Source organism: Amblyomma mixtum, chromosome 2 (assembly GCF_055824585.1).
Source record: "Amblyomma mixtum isolate Tamu chromosome 2, ASM5582458v1, whole genome shotgun sequence".
NCBI lineage: Eukaryota > Metazoa > Arthropoda > Arachnida > Ixodida > Ixodidae > Amblyomma > Amblyomma mixtum.
The window spans coordinates 281,439,707-281,455,716 of record NC_143013.1 but is presented as its reverse complement, the minus strand read 5'-3'; the positions used below and the strand labels follow the sequence as shown (position 1 = coordinate 281,455,716).

The 16,010-nt window shown below is 47.1% G+C and overlaps 1 protein-coding gene across 2 annotated transcripts in view; it reads left to right on the top strand.

Annotated features, from left to right (window-relative positions):
- Window positions 1-7,041: 7,041 nt before the first annotated feature.
- The window catches only part of LOC149364176 (uncharacterized), a 196,263-nt gene continuing 187,294 nt past the window's right edge, over window positions 7,042-16,010 (top strand). The window contains exon 1 of one of the 2 annotated variants that reach the window (XM_089574170.1): window positions 7,042-7,100. The gene's annotated coding sequence lies outside the window, so the exon portion shown is untranslated. The remainder of the gene's footprint in view (window positions 7,101-16,010) is intronic. The other variant, XM_089574168.1, reaches the window with a different exon arrangement.

Genomic DNA, 16,010 nt, shown 5'->3' with positions numbered 1-16,010 from the left:
CGGTAATCGCAGCTGCGAAATGCTGCTTCGACTAGGGAGACAGGGACGTAACGAGAGCTGCAAATGTGGCCCTGCATAAAAGCCCAGCCAAATGTTGCAAATGCGAATGAAAATGGTAATAATGTGAATCACATGTGACCTTGAGTCCGTGTTAAGGCATCTCAGGAAAGTTGTCCGTATCCGAGCTCAAAGCTAAAAAAAATTGTTAAAATGTAACTAATTCGACGACTTGGTTATTGCGACGAACTGTTAGTTCATGGGAAGTCCAGGTGTTGGTGATCTGCCTTTGCAGTTAAGGTTGTTATGGTTAACCTTTCAGCGACGAATGGCGGCGAACTTCATCTTCAGAAGACCCTGAAACACTCTTACCGCTGTCTAGCTCAATATGTACACTGCCCTTTGAAAATCGCCGATATCTATTACTTTGCTGTAGTGTTGTACGATATGTGCTCTGTAAAATGAACTAAAGTTTACTGGAAGAGAGTAGCGAATCAAGAAGCAGGCTAAATACCTTGAAGTGAAAGTATATCATGACTGGATAGGTTTATTGTGATGTACGCTAAATTATTGCCGACGCACGCGGAACACATGTAGAATGATTATTAAAGGATATCTTGTGAACACGCTGTAGCACATACGTGAAGTCTTCAAAGATGTCGAGATCAAAATGCTGATGATACTGACTGATGACTGCAGGTGGAGGCGGACTGAACGGCTATCAGTGATGAGTGATTGCATAAACGAGGTCAGAACAGTCATTTTAGATGTTGCACTTGGTTTTGAAAAGCCCAGATAGCAATTGAATTGTAATTCACGACTTGCGGATAGCATTTTAAGGTAGCGGTAAGATTTAATTTTGTTGGGATAGCAGTTAAGACCCCCTGGGTTGAATTAATTTTTTTCATTATGATGGTTCACAGTGCGGAAACCATGAAAAATTTTGTTCCAGAACTGCAGACAGTCGGCGTTTTGTTTTGGGGCAACACTTAAATCCAGTCTGCATCAAAATTGCGTTAATGAGCTGGAGTCAATCACTCGGACTTTCCTAACATGCAGTGTTGCACGTATACCTTGCCTTGTGAATCAAAGGATATAATAGTAATAAATGATTTTCATGTGCCAAGCAATATTATGGGCTATAAAGCGCACGCTGAACTAGATGGATCCAGATTAATTTCAGCCGAATTGTTCTAAAGTGCGCCGCATGCTCACTACACGGTTCATTACGCATGTCTCCCTCATAGAAATGCTGCCTCCTCGGCCAGAATGCAATCCGCCTGCTTGGGCTCATTAACCGAATGGTTATGATGATGATGATTATGGTTTGATTTTAGTGGCCCAAAAGCAGCATAGCCAACGTAAGCCATAGCTAACGTGTTTTTATTCTGCTCGAGGTAGGACAAGCATTTCACCCAACAGAAACGGAGCACCAGGCCAGGGGAAAGCTTGCATCATCGACCGCGCAATCCCCGCACACGAGGCGGATGGTCAAACTCTTAGGCCATCACTTCGATATAGTCGAAACAAACAGCAAAGCTAAAGCTTTCTAAAACTGCCAGGTTATGATCAATGAATTCGAAGGGTGGCTTGTTTTGACAGTTGGGGCGCGGTTGACAAAAACTAGAGGAAAATGAGCAGGTTCACGAAGGAGATATACACACGGACGGCCGAGACGGAGCATCAGGTCAACAGAGAACTTGCATTGAGCATTTGGGGAGAGAGAGAGAGGTCAGTGTAGAATTACTTGGCAGCGCTTTTCTTGAGTCGACTCAATAGCTCACTTCACATCTGTATGGCCCATAGGACTCGGAAGGAAAGCTTTAACGACGAGTGTTGTCTCCTTGTTGTGAGCGCGTCTCTCATTTAGCCGTAGTGCGTGTGGACAGCTTTGTAATGGTTCTTCGCACGACAGTATTAGTGGCTGGGAGCTATAGTGCAAGACATAGCACGAACTGTTCAAGTGCATCACTGTGTGTGCGCGCCTTTCATCACGGCCTTCATTTAGGGCGACACTTGGTGCCCGCATTCTTCAGTATGTTGGGGACAACTTTCTGTGGGGGACAAGCAGAGGCTACGAGCGTGAGCCGTTAGCTTCCGGACTTGTGCGATTGTCTCAGGAGAACGCTAGAACTGCGCAGTTGTCGAAGCCGCAAACTCTGGTGGGTAAGCTCCCTATGCAGAGCCACAGAATATTGTGCCCGGGCACATAGCTCTCTGTAGAGACCAGAGGTATGCATATCTTCTTGCGGCAAACCAGTCCTCATTTTCACGATGACAATTTCTTTTGTGCTACTGGCGACTAAGTGCCAGCTAGTTGAATGCTCAAGTAAAAAAAAAATCATCACTTTTCTCACATTACTGCATCGTTATCATAGCGTAAAAAATATGGCTGCGGCACATCTTCCGGACAGGGTTAACTGCTGAGATTTGGGAGAGGTCTTTGTCCTGCAGTGGGCGTAGTCAGACTCATGAAGGTGTTGGTGATCAGATGTGGAGGACCGTCCCTGTTACGATAGTAATATAGGCTAATCTTAAAGGTGCACTGAAGAGGATTCTGAACTTGTCTTTTTGCCGCGGGAACTCGATCTACACGTTCCGAGCATTCTTAGAAACTCCGACTTATTGCCCTGTGTGGCCGATTTCCCCAATTAAATCGAATTAACGTCCGGCTCCCGCCTTTATTTTTTGAATTCTGCCTCGTACGGTGGGCGGAGTCGACCAACGCGTGGAGCGCCTTTCACCCAGTCCCGTGGCGGCTTGCCGCTCTGACATCGGCGGAGTAATTCGTAGTAGTCCGTAGTAGCAAATAGTCCGCGCGTATTTTTATTTCTTCGGGCTTATTTTGCGGCTATATTATCTGCGAATGAAACTATTTATTCATGGAAACCTAAAAAACAAAATAAAGCGAAAGCAAAGCCTCCACAGGACTGGGTGAAAGGCGCTCCACGCGTTGGTCGACTCCGCCCACCGTACGAGGCAGAATTCAAAAAAAAAAAAGGTGGGAGCCGGACGTTAATTCGATTTAATTGGGGAAATCGGCCACACAGGGCAATAAGTCACTGTTTCTAAGAATGCTAGGAACATGTAGATCGAGTTCCCGCGGCAAAAAGACAAGTTCAGAATCCTCTTCAGTTCCCGCGGCAAAAAGACAAGTTCAGAATCCTCTTCAGTGCACCTTTAAAGGTGCACTGAAGAGGAATCTGAACTTGTCTTTTTGCCGCGGGAACTCGATCTACACGTTCCTAGCATTCTTAGAAACTGCGACTTATTGCCCTGTGTGGCGAATTTCCCTAATTAAATCGAATTAACGTCCGGCTCCCGCCCTTTTTTTTGAATTCTGCCTCGTACGGTGGGCGGAGTCGACCAACGCGTGGAGTGCCTTTCACCCAGTCCCGTGGCGGCTTGCCGCTCTGCCATCGGCGGAGTAATACGTTGTAGTCCGTAGTAGCAAATAGTCCGCGCGTATTTTTATTTCTGCGGGCTTATTTTGCGGCTATATTATCTGCGAATGAAACTATTTATTCATGGAAAGCTAAAAAACAAAATAAAGCGAAAGCAAAGCCTCCACGGAGCTGGCTGAAAGGAACTTCACGCGTTGGTCGACTCCGCCCATCGTACGAGGCAGAATTAAAAAAAAAAGGCGGGAGCCGGACGTTAATTCGATTTAATTAGGTGAATCGGCCATACAGGGCAATAAGTTGCAGTTTCTAAGAATGCTAGGAACGTGTAGACCGAGTTCCCGCGGCAAAAAGACAAGTTCAGAATCCTCTTCAGTGCACCTTTAAGAAGCAGCCTCTACTTGCCATGAGTGCAACATTGTGCTGTTTGATTACGATTCCTTCGCGTGCAGGTAAGAATTATTTTGACTCGAATAGATTGCAATTTTATTTTGCTTATATTACTGCGACTTAAGTGAAACATCAGACCGTTGTGGCATTGAAATCTTGCGAGCAGTGTCCCAGCGCTTGCCGCAGTCAGTGCACCTAGAGATATCTTCTGGGGGAAACTTACTGCTATGTAAACTACGTCGGGGTCTCACTTCACATTTGCCTCAGTTTTAGCATAGACCTAAAGCACGCTCTAAATTTTAGCATACCTCCCAGCCAAACAGAGCAAATGAACACTTGATGTGATCTGTTTTTACAAACGCCTTCAGCGATTCTGTACGTCTGACTCGTCCCATTTGAACTATGCATTTATTCTTCTACATTTCTCCTCGAAAGAAATGGAGTTCAGCATGGCTTTTTCTATGTACAATTTCTTTATTGGGGGTGGCGAGCGGCAGAGAAACTATTCCCTCAGAGACCTCCCCCCTCCCCCATAATTCCACCCCTCCTGATAACACTGTCAGGTAACAGCGTCGAGACACCACTCCAACTGGAAGAAATTTCCAACAAGACGTTGATGTGCTCGGGGATTGGGACCGTGGACTTCACCGCATTAGGGCGAAGCAGCCAGACTACGGAGGGAAGCCTTCGGGAGGAATAGCGAGCTGGAACGTTTATTTTACATTTTGTACAGTAGCAAGTAGACCAAAGTCAGAAAATGGGGGAGGATCCTCTGGCACCCCACAGATTGCTGCTTAAATGCAGTTCACATTCCCCAGGCACCCAGCTAGGGAATCTGATCTCTGGGTGAGCGTCCAATGGGCTGCTAGCGTCTTCTTAGGCTCCGCCCTCCCCACGTGGCCGCGCACACCGCACAGACACACACACACACACACACACACACGGGCAAGGAGGAACTTGGCGTCTCTCAGTCGCGAACTGTTTGACCAGGCCCAAAAGGTCGTTCGCTGCTGAGTGACGAGCTTGATCGATGGGGACGCGAGCGCTGACCGCTCACACCGGTGACCTCTTCAGGGACAAATCAGCCGTGTCGCCCCTCCGCTTGTCGTCTCCTCAGGGCGCACAGGGTAATGACTGGGTCTCGTCGGTCAGTCCACGGGCAGTCCGGGAGAAACACCGCGCTCAGCCTTCCCGGCGAAGGGGATTAGACGCCTTTGTGTACGCCGACGCCGTCGCCAGTAGCTGCCCCACGCAGTGTCTCTTTTGTCTTCTCCGAACAGCAGCGCTTTCCGTCGCAGTAGCCTGATGACGCCGGACTGGCTCGCCTGTTTCCGCTGCCAGTCCCCAGGAGCGCAGTTCGGCACGAGAGCTGCAGTCAGCATCGCCGGCGAAGGGGATTACAGCCTTTTTCCGCCGACGCCGTCGCCAGAAGCCGCCCCCAGGCACCCTTTTCCTTGCGTCGTCTCCGAAAAACAGCAGCGCTTTCGGCCGCAAACCTGATGGCGCCAGCCGGGCTCGCCGTTCTCCGCTGGCTGGGCCCCCGATCATTACACCGTGCAATACAGGTCACTCAGTTCCTTTTTATCATATCGTCGGACAAAAGCAGCTGTTAACGCAAGCGCCGAATAGACTCATGAATGGGAAATCAAGTCCCGCAGAAGCCTTTATTGTTGCGAAAGCAACACTACGCGAGTCACCGAGCCGTTTCGCGAAGCTGAGGCAAGGCCGTATACTGCGCATGCGCGAGGAGCAGGGACGTCACACAGAGCACAGCTGGTGCACCGCCGTCGTCGCTTCGCGGGTGACTCAGAGGTCCCGCCGCCGCGCTCGCCAGTTGCGCAGTAGCGGCGCATAGCTAGCGTGCCAGCGCCGCCGGTGCCGTGCGCTCTCCATCGCCTCTCTCTCTCCTCGTTGCTTTCGCAATTTTCCAGGTTTAACCAGAGCTAAACCATTGCCATTTTTTTTTTTGTGGATTGTGGCTTTTGTAGCGAAATCTACATTGGCCTCGCTTTTGCGATTTTGCTGTGGCGGTGCTCCGAGGAGGCACAGAGACCGACCTTGAGCCGTTGCCTAGCAACTGCCGCAGCTGGCGGACGCCGCTCGCTCGCCGCGCCATCTGGCATGACGTCACACCGAGCGCCTCTTGCAATGTCCCATAAGCCTGCACGGCTGTCAAGCGCGCCAGCATCCCCTATCTTGGAGCGTCGTTCATGCCACAGGACCTGGCGGCCGCAAAAGCCATCGCTATATATAGCCGTCACCATCAAAATGAGCGACGCCCAACACCACGGCTGCCACATTTTTACAGACTCACAAGGCGCCTGCAGAGCCTATACGAGTGCTCGTGTCACGAGCACGGCTCTCTGCGTTCGGGGCGGACATCTCCAACATGATCATGTCATCACCTGGGTGCCAGTACCTGCAGGTCTCGATCGCAATATTAGGGCCGATGCCCTATCACGAAGCTATACCTACAGACTGGAGCACATTGACTCTACCCTCTACCCCCTCTCAACCCGCGCCTCATATAAGTAACTTTCCCCGGCGAACACCTACCACCCAAGACGCACCCAAACGCTCACTTCCCCCAATCTCCGCCACCAACACTGCATTCAGCCAATATTATACGCAAATACATGTGCCTGGTGTGATGGTATGCCTAAATTCGCGCACACTGCATAGACATGCAGAACTAAGCCTAATAACTTAGCCTAACAACTAAAACAACTAAGCCGCACAACGCAGTGCGGGAACAGTGGGAGGTGACGCTGACCAGCGGCGCCGTGGAAGAACAAGAGGCGCTAGTCGCCATGCCAAAGCGTCGGCGGTAGCCATTGTAGTCTTGGACTGAGAATCCCACCCACAATCCACTCCGGTATCCTTTTACACAATAACTGTTTATTCTGTGTCTCTTTTTCAGCTATGTCGCACCTCATAACGTTTGGCAGATCTGCACCGCACTATGCGCACGCACGGACGACACTCGATCTTCGCATAGATTCCACTCCGGACAGTTAGCGAATGCCTTCTTACGCTCCTGAACAGCGTCGACGGGCAACCCTGTGAACTCTTCCTCGGAGTTCGTCGTGCCGGTTTCTAGTGCGCATGTACACACACGCCCAGATCTGCGCCGATAGACGCTCGAGCGTTATCGCAGCACTGGATGTGAGCAATTATTTCCGCTGTTTCCGGCGAAGTCTTGTCGACTTCCGCATCCGCGCGAGTCTCGTTAGTGTCACGCTTGGCGCCTTCGTGGCGTGTGCTTCGGTGGTCGACTCGCTGGGATACCCCCGGAGCTTCATTCCGCCCTTGGTGAGTCGTGGGCGGGATCGCAATGCGTGCCGTCTTCGTATCACGATTCCCGGCTTGTCCAAAGCGCTCTTACCTGCTACATCAGATACGCCTATTGGTGCTCATTTTGTTTAAACAGCGTTAAAACAGAGCGTAATAAAAAAAATTGCGACAGATGTTCACTGCAAATGGTCGGTTGAGTCATCGTGTGCGACCTGGTTGTTTTCAGCTGTCTTGTACTTGTAGCGCTGTTAAACAAAATGAGTGCTCACCAGCTTCCCAGCTTTTCACACTCGTAACCTATTGCTGCTACCTTCTAGGCCCTACGTTTTGGTGCATAGACGTGGCGGATATTCAGTAGGCGACCTATTGGTACATTGACTTTTCTCTACTCGGTGCTAAGAATAACCACTCGTTAGTCTGTAGCCAGAAGTTAGCGTGCGGTTCCCTCTTTTCTTCTCTACGATGTTATTAAGCTAGAAAAGTACGAATTTGACAGAATGGTACACGGAAAAATTGCTACACAGATTTGCCGTGCACGGATATCTCAGTAAAAAAAAAATAAACCTCTGCACATCTATTTTCCGGTGCTTGGTCCATTCGTCACTTTCCTTTTGATAAACCCATCTCTCAGTACTCGAGCCCTTCTAGATATAGGCGTACATTTCATTTCAGGGCAAGGGAAACCTCTTGGTACCCGATCATTGCGGTACACTGACTTTGTAGAAAGCGTGTATGCGTCAGTTGGCCATTAGGCACGTGACTCCAGACGTGGGTTTCAATTGTCTCCAGTGCAATAAAGAACTAGTGCGTAAAAGTACGTTTAATGGTGTAGGTGGTCCCACCTTAATACACCACTCACATTCTTTGACGCCATGTTAAACGTTGTGAATTAAAATGCCAGAAATGCTGAGTTGATAGAAATATTAGCGAGAACCACACTATTCATTAGCACTAGGACCAGGAGCACATCAGTGTTCCCGCAGCGGGATTTCGGATTTAAATTGACTTAGACAAGAATGCGCTTTGACACTCCCGCTGACACAAAGCAATTTCGGGCACTTCGCGTTCAGTAACAGAAAAATGAAGGAAAAAAAAACGTGGAAAGGTAAAGTAAATAACAGAGATCTGCTGTCGGTATCCTTGACTAAAGAATGCTCTCCTGGTCGAACCAAATGACCTGTCTGTCTGCTGTTATCTCATTCATGTTTTTGTTTCGTTTGTATTACTGTGCTTGTTAGATTATTGCTGTATATTGATACAACTGTTGCTTCTTCATGCCTTTTGACACTGTAATAATTTAACTAGTTATGAACTAATATTTTGTTGTGATCAATATATATGCAACTGTGGCTTCTTCTTTCCTTTTGACACAACAATAACTTAACTGATTGTGACGTAAACTTTTGTTTGGGGAAAAATTCCCTTGTATTCTGTAGTACTTACGATTTTAATTTCATACAAAGCCCTGTTCACAATACTTCTGTTCTCTGGACGTAATGAAAGGCGCAATGTATTTTTTAAACAGCCTTTGTAGCTTAGAGAGTCCAATGTTTTTCGCCAGGAGGCGAAGGCCTTGTCAGGCGTACACGAAACGCCTTTCCCCTCCTCTTCCTTGGTAGAATATTCCTTTTTTAAGCTTTCTTGCTCATGATGTATACCTGCTTTCTACCAAGAAATAAAGTGAATTTGAATTTGAACTTAAGACGGTTCACTAGTACGGTCGGCCATAGAACATACATGTGGACTTTCAGACGTTCTAGAGCGCCTAAATCTGATGGAGTTTTAATGGGATCTGCGGCAAGTTTTGTTCACGGTGAAGGGAAGAAATGCTGCGAATCGAAATTTACAAAAACCTTTCTTTACAAAAAAAAAAGGTAAATAACATGAAAAATTATGCTTTTGAATGGGGGTTTCCTTCTTTACGTCCCTTAAAAAATATAAGGAAATGTCGAAATTGCAGCTCCAACAATTAGTCCCCTTTTATTCCCTGGTTTATAACGCATAATTATCATCCGTGTCAAGCACTGGAAGTTTCATTGACACATTCGGCGTTTTCGTTTTAAATTCGCGCCAACTTTTGTTGTTGCGGCGTGGGTCCATTTGATGTCGTGCTACATTCGTGCTGCGCTACCGCTGACCTCTGTCTTGGCTGCTTTCGATAGCCCAGAGTTGGTTTTGCCTCACCAGCGTCAAAGCAAAAGGTGCAGCATCGATGGGCGCTATGTGGGCTGCGCTCGTAGGGGCCGCCATCAACACATCTAATAGCTTATAGCATTCGGCGATACCGAGCAGCTTTTCGAATACGCGACAGAGCAATATGTGCAGGAAGTCCAGTGACCACACCGCCGCGGTCCAGTCAGAACTGAGGGTCTGAGTCCAGTTTGCCCATTGGAACGCGCTCTTCGCTTTCGCGGTGAAAGGAGCTTGCTGCGGATCGTCGATTGTAGTAGCTACGCCATTTTTTGTCCTCGCTATTCAGCTATTCCCCGTTCTCCCTCCTGCTCTGTGAACCACCAACTTTGATTGCATGCTTGATGGAAATTAAATTGTGACTTTTAGTAGTCTTAGTCAACAGTAGAAAACAACGAGTGAAAAGAGAGAGAGAGAGAAACGAGTGAAAAAAAAAAGAATATACAAAGGGGCCGGGTTGTTCGCTCAAACAGCGCTGTCGCTTTCCGTGCTCCGCCAAAGACCCTGCTTCAAGAAAGGCATATTGGCATCGGAACGAGTGGCAGCTTGGGACTCGAAGATATTTATGCGACACATTTTGAAACATGTGGGGGTGCGTTGCTTGAGCATGCGTTAAGGACATGCGCAATTTCATTTAGTTGCTGTAAGTTTGAGACTCGATACTGTCTGTCAGCGAAGTATTGTCAAGCGGCCTTTATCACTCACTACTTGCTAGAAAAAGAAAAGAGTGGTAAAAACCAGCGTACTCTCTTCTACTTCGAATTTATACGGTTAATCTGTACGTTACTGCAAATAAATTTGCATACATCTACTCCAAAACATGTGCGCGGTACCAGATTCACGGCGGCGTGGCCGCGAAGCGCTTTGCGTCAATGCACACTCTGCTGGATCACTTTATTTTGCGTGTACAAAGCCGTTAGAAGCATCGTGTCTATGTCATAAGGCTTTTAAAAGCCATCTGCGGAAGCATATGACAATAGAACAACTACACTTTGCACGAAAATAACAACACGTGAGATAAAACCAGAGTGGTCTACACGTATGTCTAGCCCGCCTCATGTACGACCCCCTATTCGGCCCCCTATATCTGTTGTGGAGAGCACAACCGACTTTAACCAAAGCCTACAAACTATTCCATCTCTAGCTCGGAGTTAGATTTTTCTTTTCTTTCTAGCCTTTGCACTTTTTGGACAAACAGTTGCTTCTGTAGGTTGGTCGCTTCGGACGAATGATTACCCTACCGGAGGAGAGATACTTTAATGAACACAGGAGAGGAAGAATAGAATAGAATTTGATTTTGAATTCACCCTAACGGGTATTTTTGCTACAGAACTAAGGATTGATCTCTGCTTTTTCCCTCGGGAAGGACCAATAGATAATGTATACAAGTTAGACACTGAGAGGTCGAACCCCTCAAGCATTTTTCGCCCCTTCCCGTTTAGGGTAGCCTCTCCTGTCTGGAGTAGACACAGAGAATAGGTGGTGACGACTCCTGAATGTGCGCAAAATTTCTGTGTTGCTATCATTTTTCTGCGTTCTGATATTACCCCAAGCTGGTTGATGAAGGGAGGCTTGGTGCCGGGAAGCGAAAGGTGTGCCACGGTACGTTGTTTGTTTTCTTTGTTTTTTCGTTATGTTCCTTCCTTATCACTGGCCACGCATGGTCATATCGCTTTTATTGTCACGCGAGAGGGAGCTACGCTTCTCTGGAATTATCGTTGCGATGCGAAACTGTTTTCGCGACGTTCGAGATGACTGTCGATGTTTTCATGCTTATCTGGAAAGTTTGCTGCTGGGTTAAGTGCGGCCAACGTCCATGAACATGGATGCAGAAGAAGGGATAAAATGCATGCCAAACATAAAAGTGCGATTGAAAGGGCGCCTGAATTGCAGTGCCACTTCGTGAAGTATTAAATAAAAAAATTTATAATAAATATATAAAAATAAAAATTACTATCGTGTAAATGAATGTGATTTAATTTTTTCTTGCTTTAAATATGACGTCTTATATATATGCAGTAATAATATTTTACTTTGTTTCTAGCGCCCTCTCTCGACTTGTATATTCGATAGCCCGCCTTGGGTATGAGGCAAGCTGAACAGGGCTAACGCAGCTTGCATAACAGCTAGCCCATACGTTGAAAACATGCCGCCTTATGCTGCGCAACAAGCGCAACCTTCTAAGTGAGTGGACAACTAAACAATGACGACCTAATTAACAAACGGAAACGCGACGCCATAGCGTACGTGTTGCTTGGCGGGAAACAAAAATGTTCGAACATCTCTATGCTAAGCGCGACACACGATTTATCCAGATCTTTACAACCCAAACTGCAAACACTGTGGCCAACGTGCTACCTACGATCACATCCTGTGGGACTGCAAAATAGAGCCACCTCCGGGTGATCTAGTTACAGCTCCTTCTCTCGAGCGGTGGGAGACCGTGCTGGCTAGCTCTGACCCCAGAACGCAAGTTTTGGCGGTGGAGTGGGCTGACAAAGTCGTCGAGGGCTATGTACTCTCGACCACTTAACGCGACCTCTTGTCAAGCTCTTCCCGGCGAATAAAATGTTTTACAATCAATCACACGATTCAATGACAAAGAAGCGACAAGTTATGACTATCAGTACAATTATCAGATCTTACGGGCTCGTTGTGTCGTCTTCCCTCGCTCTCGCCTCGTGTGAAGCGCTGAATTTCAAGCTGGTAACGAACTAATAGGCTCAAAAATTTCTTTTAATCCCCGAGACAGTTCGAACAGACTGACCGCATGTTTAGGAGCCGTTTTCGAGTACCCGAAGAAATGGTCTAAGAAAGACAGAATTGTGTTAATCTAGTTTGGCTCACATAATTAGAAGCAGCAGTGGAAATTTTATTAACGGTTAGAACTTATTATTCGAAAACGGCAACACACAACTCCGTGGCACAACAAGAGGTTGTTGAACCAGCCCACAAGACAACTTCTAAAATCTACACGTGCATAATATAATAAGCTAGTTGCCTGCTGTGCATAAATGAGAGAAGATTGGTTGGTTTGGTTGGTTGGTTTATTGGGGTTTAACGTCCCGAAGCGACTCAGGCTCTGAGGGACGCCGTAGTGAAGGGCTCCGGAAATTTCGACCACCTGGGGTTCTTTAACGTGCACTGACATCGCACAGCACACGGGCCTCTATAATTTCGCCTTCATCGAAATTCAGCCGCCACGGCCGGGATCCAACCCGCGTCTTTCGGGTCAGCAGCCGAGCGCCGTAACCACTGAGCCACCGCGGCGGGGCAAATGACAGAAGATTATTTTAAATACTGCTGCACTTTCCAGGCGCAACTATCTTGCCATTTGGAATATATGAAGGACGGAAATTTTCTTTAATACGATCAATAACGATGCATGGGCAAAGGTAAAGTACAATCAATCAGTTGCATAAGGTGGAAGAAAAAGAAGGTGCGGTAGAATGAGCAAATACCAACAGTGAACTTGCAACTAAATGAAATATTCTAGCAAACACTTATATCTGGAGATTACAAAGGAATATTTCAATGAAACAGCCGACCGCATTAAAGACTCCTCCGTGATTAACGCACAAATAGAAATAAGATCTGAGCATCGAGATTTTGCAAACTGAGCAGAAAATGACACGTAACTTGCAACGCATCCTTCTCGGATCTACGATAAGAGAGAAGAGGGCAGTATCATGGCAACAAACTACTTACACAACTCCCTGTAACCTTTTCAGTCACATCTTCTAGTGCTCAGTAACATGTGAGTCGCGTAAAGAGCGCAAACGCTCAAGGCAGCGTTCACTTCGCATTTGAGAAAGACAGGGCTACCGATTTTTACAAAGCGTTCCCTAACTTTTAGAGAGATATGAAGCATACGTACAAGGTCGTTCACTGTTAGTGTGAACACGGATCAGCGTGGCTGCGCCTCGCGTAGCGCCAAGGTATCCGCCGCGGCCTCGCATCCAACTGAAACGGCGCACATACACAAGGACTGTCTGTTGCCCCAGCGCTGGAGCGCGCCGTGCTTGCTTTGCTGTGAAGCCCAACCCACTCCCCGTACTGCCGTTGCATGTTAACAGCGCCCGAGCTGCGCCTAGACGACGTTGCGAGGAAGTGCACTTCACTCACTGCAGCGCACTCTAGTTAGTTCTGCCGTTCTGCGTACGACTGAATGTCTTCTCTTTTCAGTGCCACGAACTGAGTTAAATGCAAGCACTGTTGCAAACTTCCCAGTCTTGCCGCATCGAGGAGCGAGTTTTGTTCAGATTCTGTAAGCTGCAGGTGGGGTTAGCTTTGCTGTTTCTGCCGGCAAGTACTCCACTGTAGCGACACCTACAATAACTAAATCCCATAATCCGGCACCTAACCCACAAACACAAATAGTCGCTCCTACTGACACCATGTGGAGACTAGGTCCGTGTTCAGTAAGTACTAAATCACATAATCCGCTACCTAACTCACAAACACAAATAGTCACTCCTACTGACACCATGTGGAAACTAAGTCCGTGTTCAGTAGGTACTTTAAAAGAAGACGTGAAGCCTCCTTTCTAAAGAATTGGTTCCCGCGCGGGAAAGCAATGTCCTGAAGGGAGCTGTGAGGGTGTCCTACCTTCTTGAGAGATCCGAATAACACGCACCTTTCCGCGTTGCAAAGAGTGCAGCACATTAAGTAATGTCCTATATCACCGCACACACATCACGTTGAACATGATGGAGACAATGCCATGATGGAAACCATTCGAGAAAAGTTCCTCAAGATGGCAAGAGAATCTTTAGAGAGACGGTGTTGAGTCACTTTAATTCCTTGTGGGGCCCACCCAATAAGGCATGTGTGACCAAGGGTCCCCAAAGATCTCAAGCAACTTTACATCACACGAACGGGCTCTGCTCGTACTCCTGCGTGGATGTATAAGACGGTCATCCAGGAGGAGACGAGGGTAGCAAAGCTTCGTTTTCGGCGCGTGCTGTCTAACGTGGATGGTAAGTTTTACAGCAGCAGCTGCTTGATCGCTTGATACTACATCGAATTCGATTAAAGAACAGGAGCGTATCGCTAACAGTGCCATAATTTGACAAGAAATCACAATGTGTTTCATTCATCATGCATTTTCTTGTTACAAGCCTGTGATTGCTTGTATCATTAATCAGGCTAAATGTCACTGCATTGGGGCGTAAGATTCCATCAGTCACAGGACAGTAATCGTAACTCTTAAACGACTACTAATGTGCCTACGTTTCATTCCTGAGCACCCGCGCACCTAATACCCCTGTCACACTAGCAGATTTAATGCCATTCGAACCTAATGACATTCGATGCAACGAATGTCATTCGGTTTCTTTCAGTGCTACACGGAAAAAAATAATGTCATTCGAAAAGGATGTCATTGACGATCAGAGAACAAAAAATAGTGCAACTGAAAGACATCAACGCGCATAAAAGATGTTTGAAATTGTTGTGCAGGGTTTCAAAAGCGGGTGAGAACATTTGTGTGCAGTATTATAACCTTAAAATATTATTTCCAGCCTATCTGCACCACTTTAGCCATCAAAAGCCAAGCCAAGTACAAAGTCAGCGACAAATCCGATAAATGTAAACAAACAAAATGGCTGACATGGCGGCGCGCGGACACGCGCGGAGCATAGAGATGACTTCCAGAAGGTGAACTGCTTAGACGTCTTTAAGTGCTTTAGAGCTTAACGAACATGGCACGCAAACCAGCAAGAAACACGCAACCCAAAATTACCGACGGTCGCGGGAAAGACCCTACTTCACGCTCGGCAGCTGCTGTTGGCTGCTGCTGAGATCGAGAGTAATAATAGCGATCCACGATAGCCTCTAGTGCGAACAGATTCACACGAACATGAAATTGTTTTAGCAGAACTAAATAAATATAGTTTATAGGTTTGACAGTGTGCGCATTATTTTTCGCGTTTCTTGTTTCTGCTGCGTATCTGGTGTCCAGAGTACGCATTCGGTTCGAGATCGAATGCGAATGAGTTCCCCCAACTCATTCGATGGCGAATGTCATTCGAACCTAATCACATTACATGTTCCCGTGTAGCAGTCGATTAATGACATTAGGTGGTAATGTCATTCGCTTAGAATGACATTAAATTTGCTGTAGCGGTAACTCAGGACGTTCCAGGTCCGCCGCTTAAGAACGTGGGTGGCGCTGATGAACACTCTCAAGGTTAGGTTATTTGTAAACATAAATACCCCCGAAAGCAGAAGGTTTGACAGCCGTCGCCGTAGCTCAGAGTTAATTGGAGCACCGGACGCGTAATTCGGAGGTCGTGGGTTCGCATCCCACCGGCGGCATGTGGTTGTTTTTTCTTCTGCTTTTCTAATCAATTAGCTTTAAGCGACAACATATTCAGTAATATTCTTACTTGATCAACACCACAAAAAAAATAATTAAAAAATCCCCTGTACTCCTTGGTTTCTGTGGCTGTTGGCTTCTCTCATTAAATTTGCTAGTGTGACAGGGGTATAAGTCAATCTCCTGGTCTCCGCTAACGCTTTTGCCGCCGGCAGCTCTTTTTTTCAAACATGGTGCAAAAGTAGGCCAAAGCAAAGGCAACAGCCGTAAACAACCGCAAGGGCAGGCGCTGACTCGCAGCAACTTAAATATTATTTCAGGAAGCACATCTAATGTAGGCTGCGAGTCACGTGGTCCTTGACGCCGACGACGGCGCTGAATAGGAGGCGACGCTGCCGGCTATCGGCGAAGTAAACATT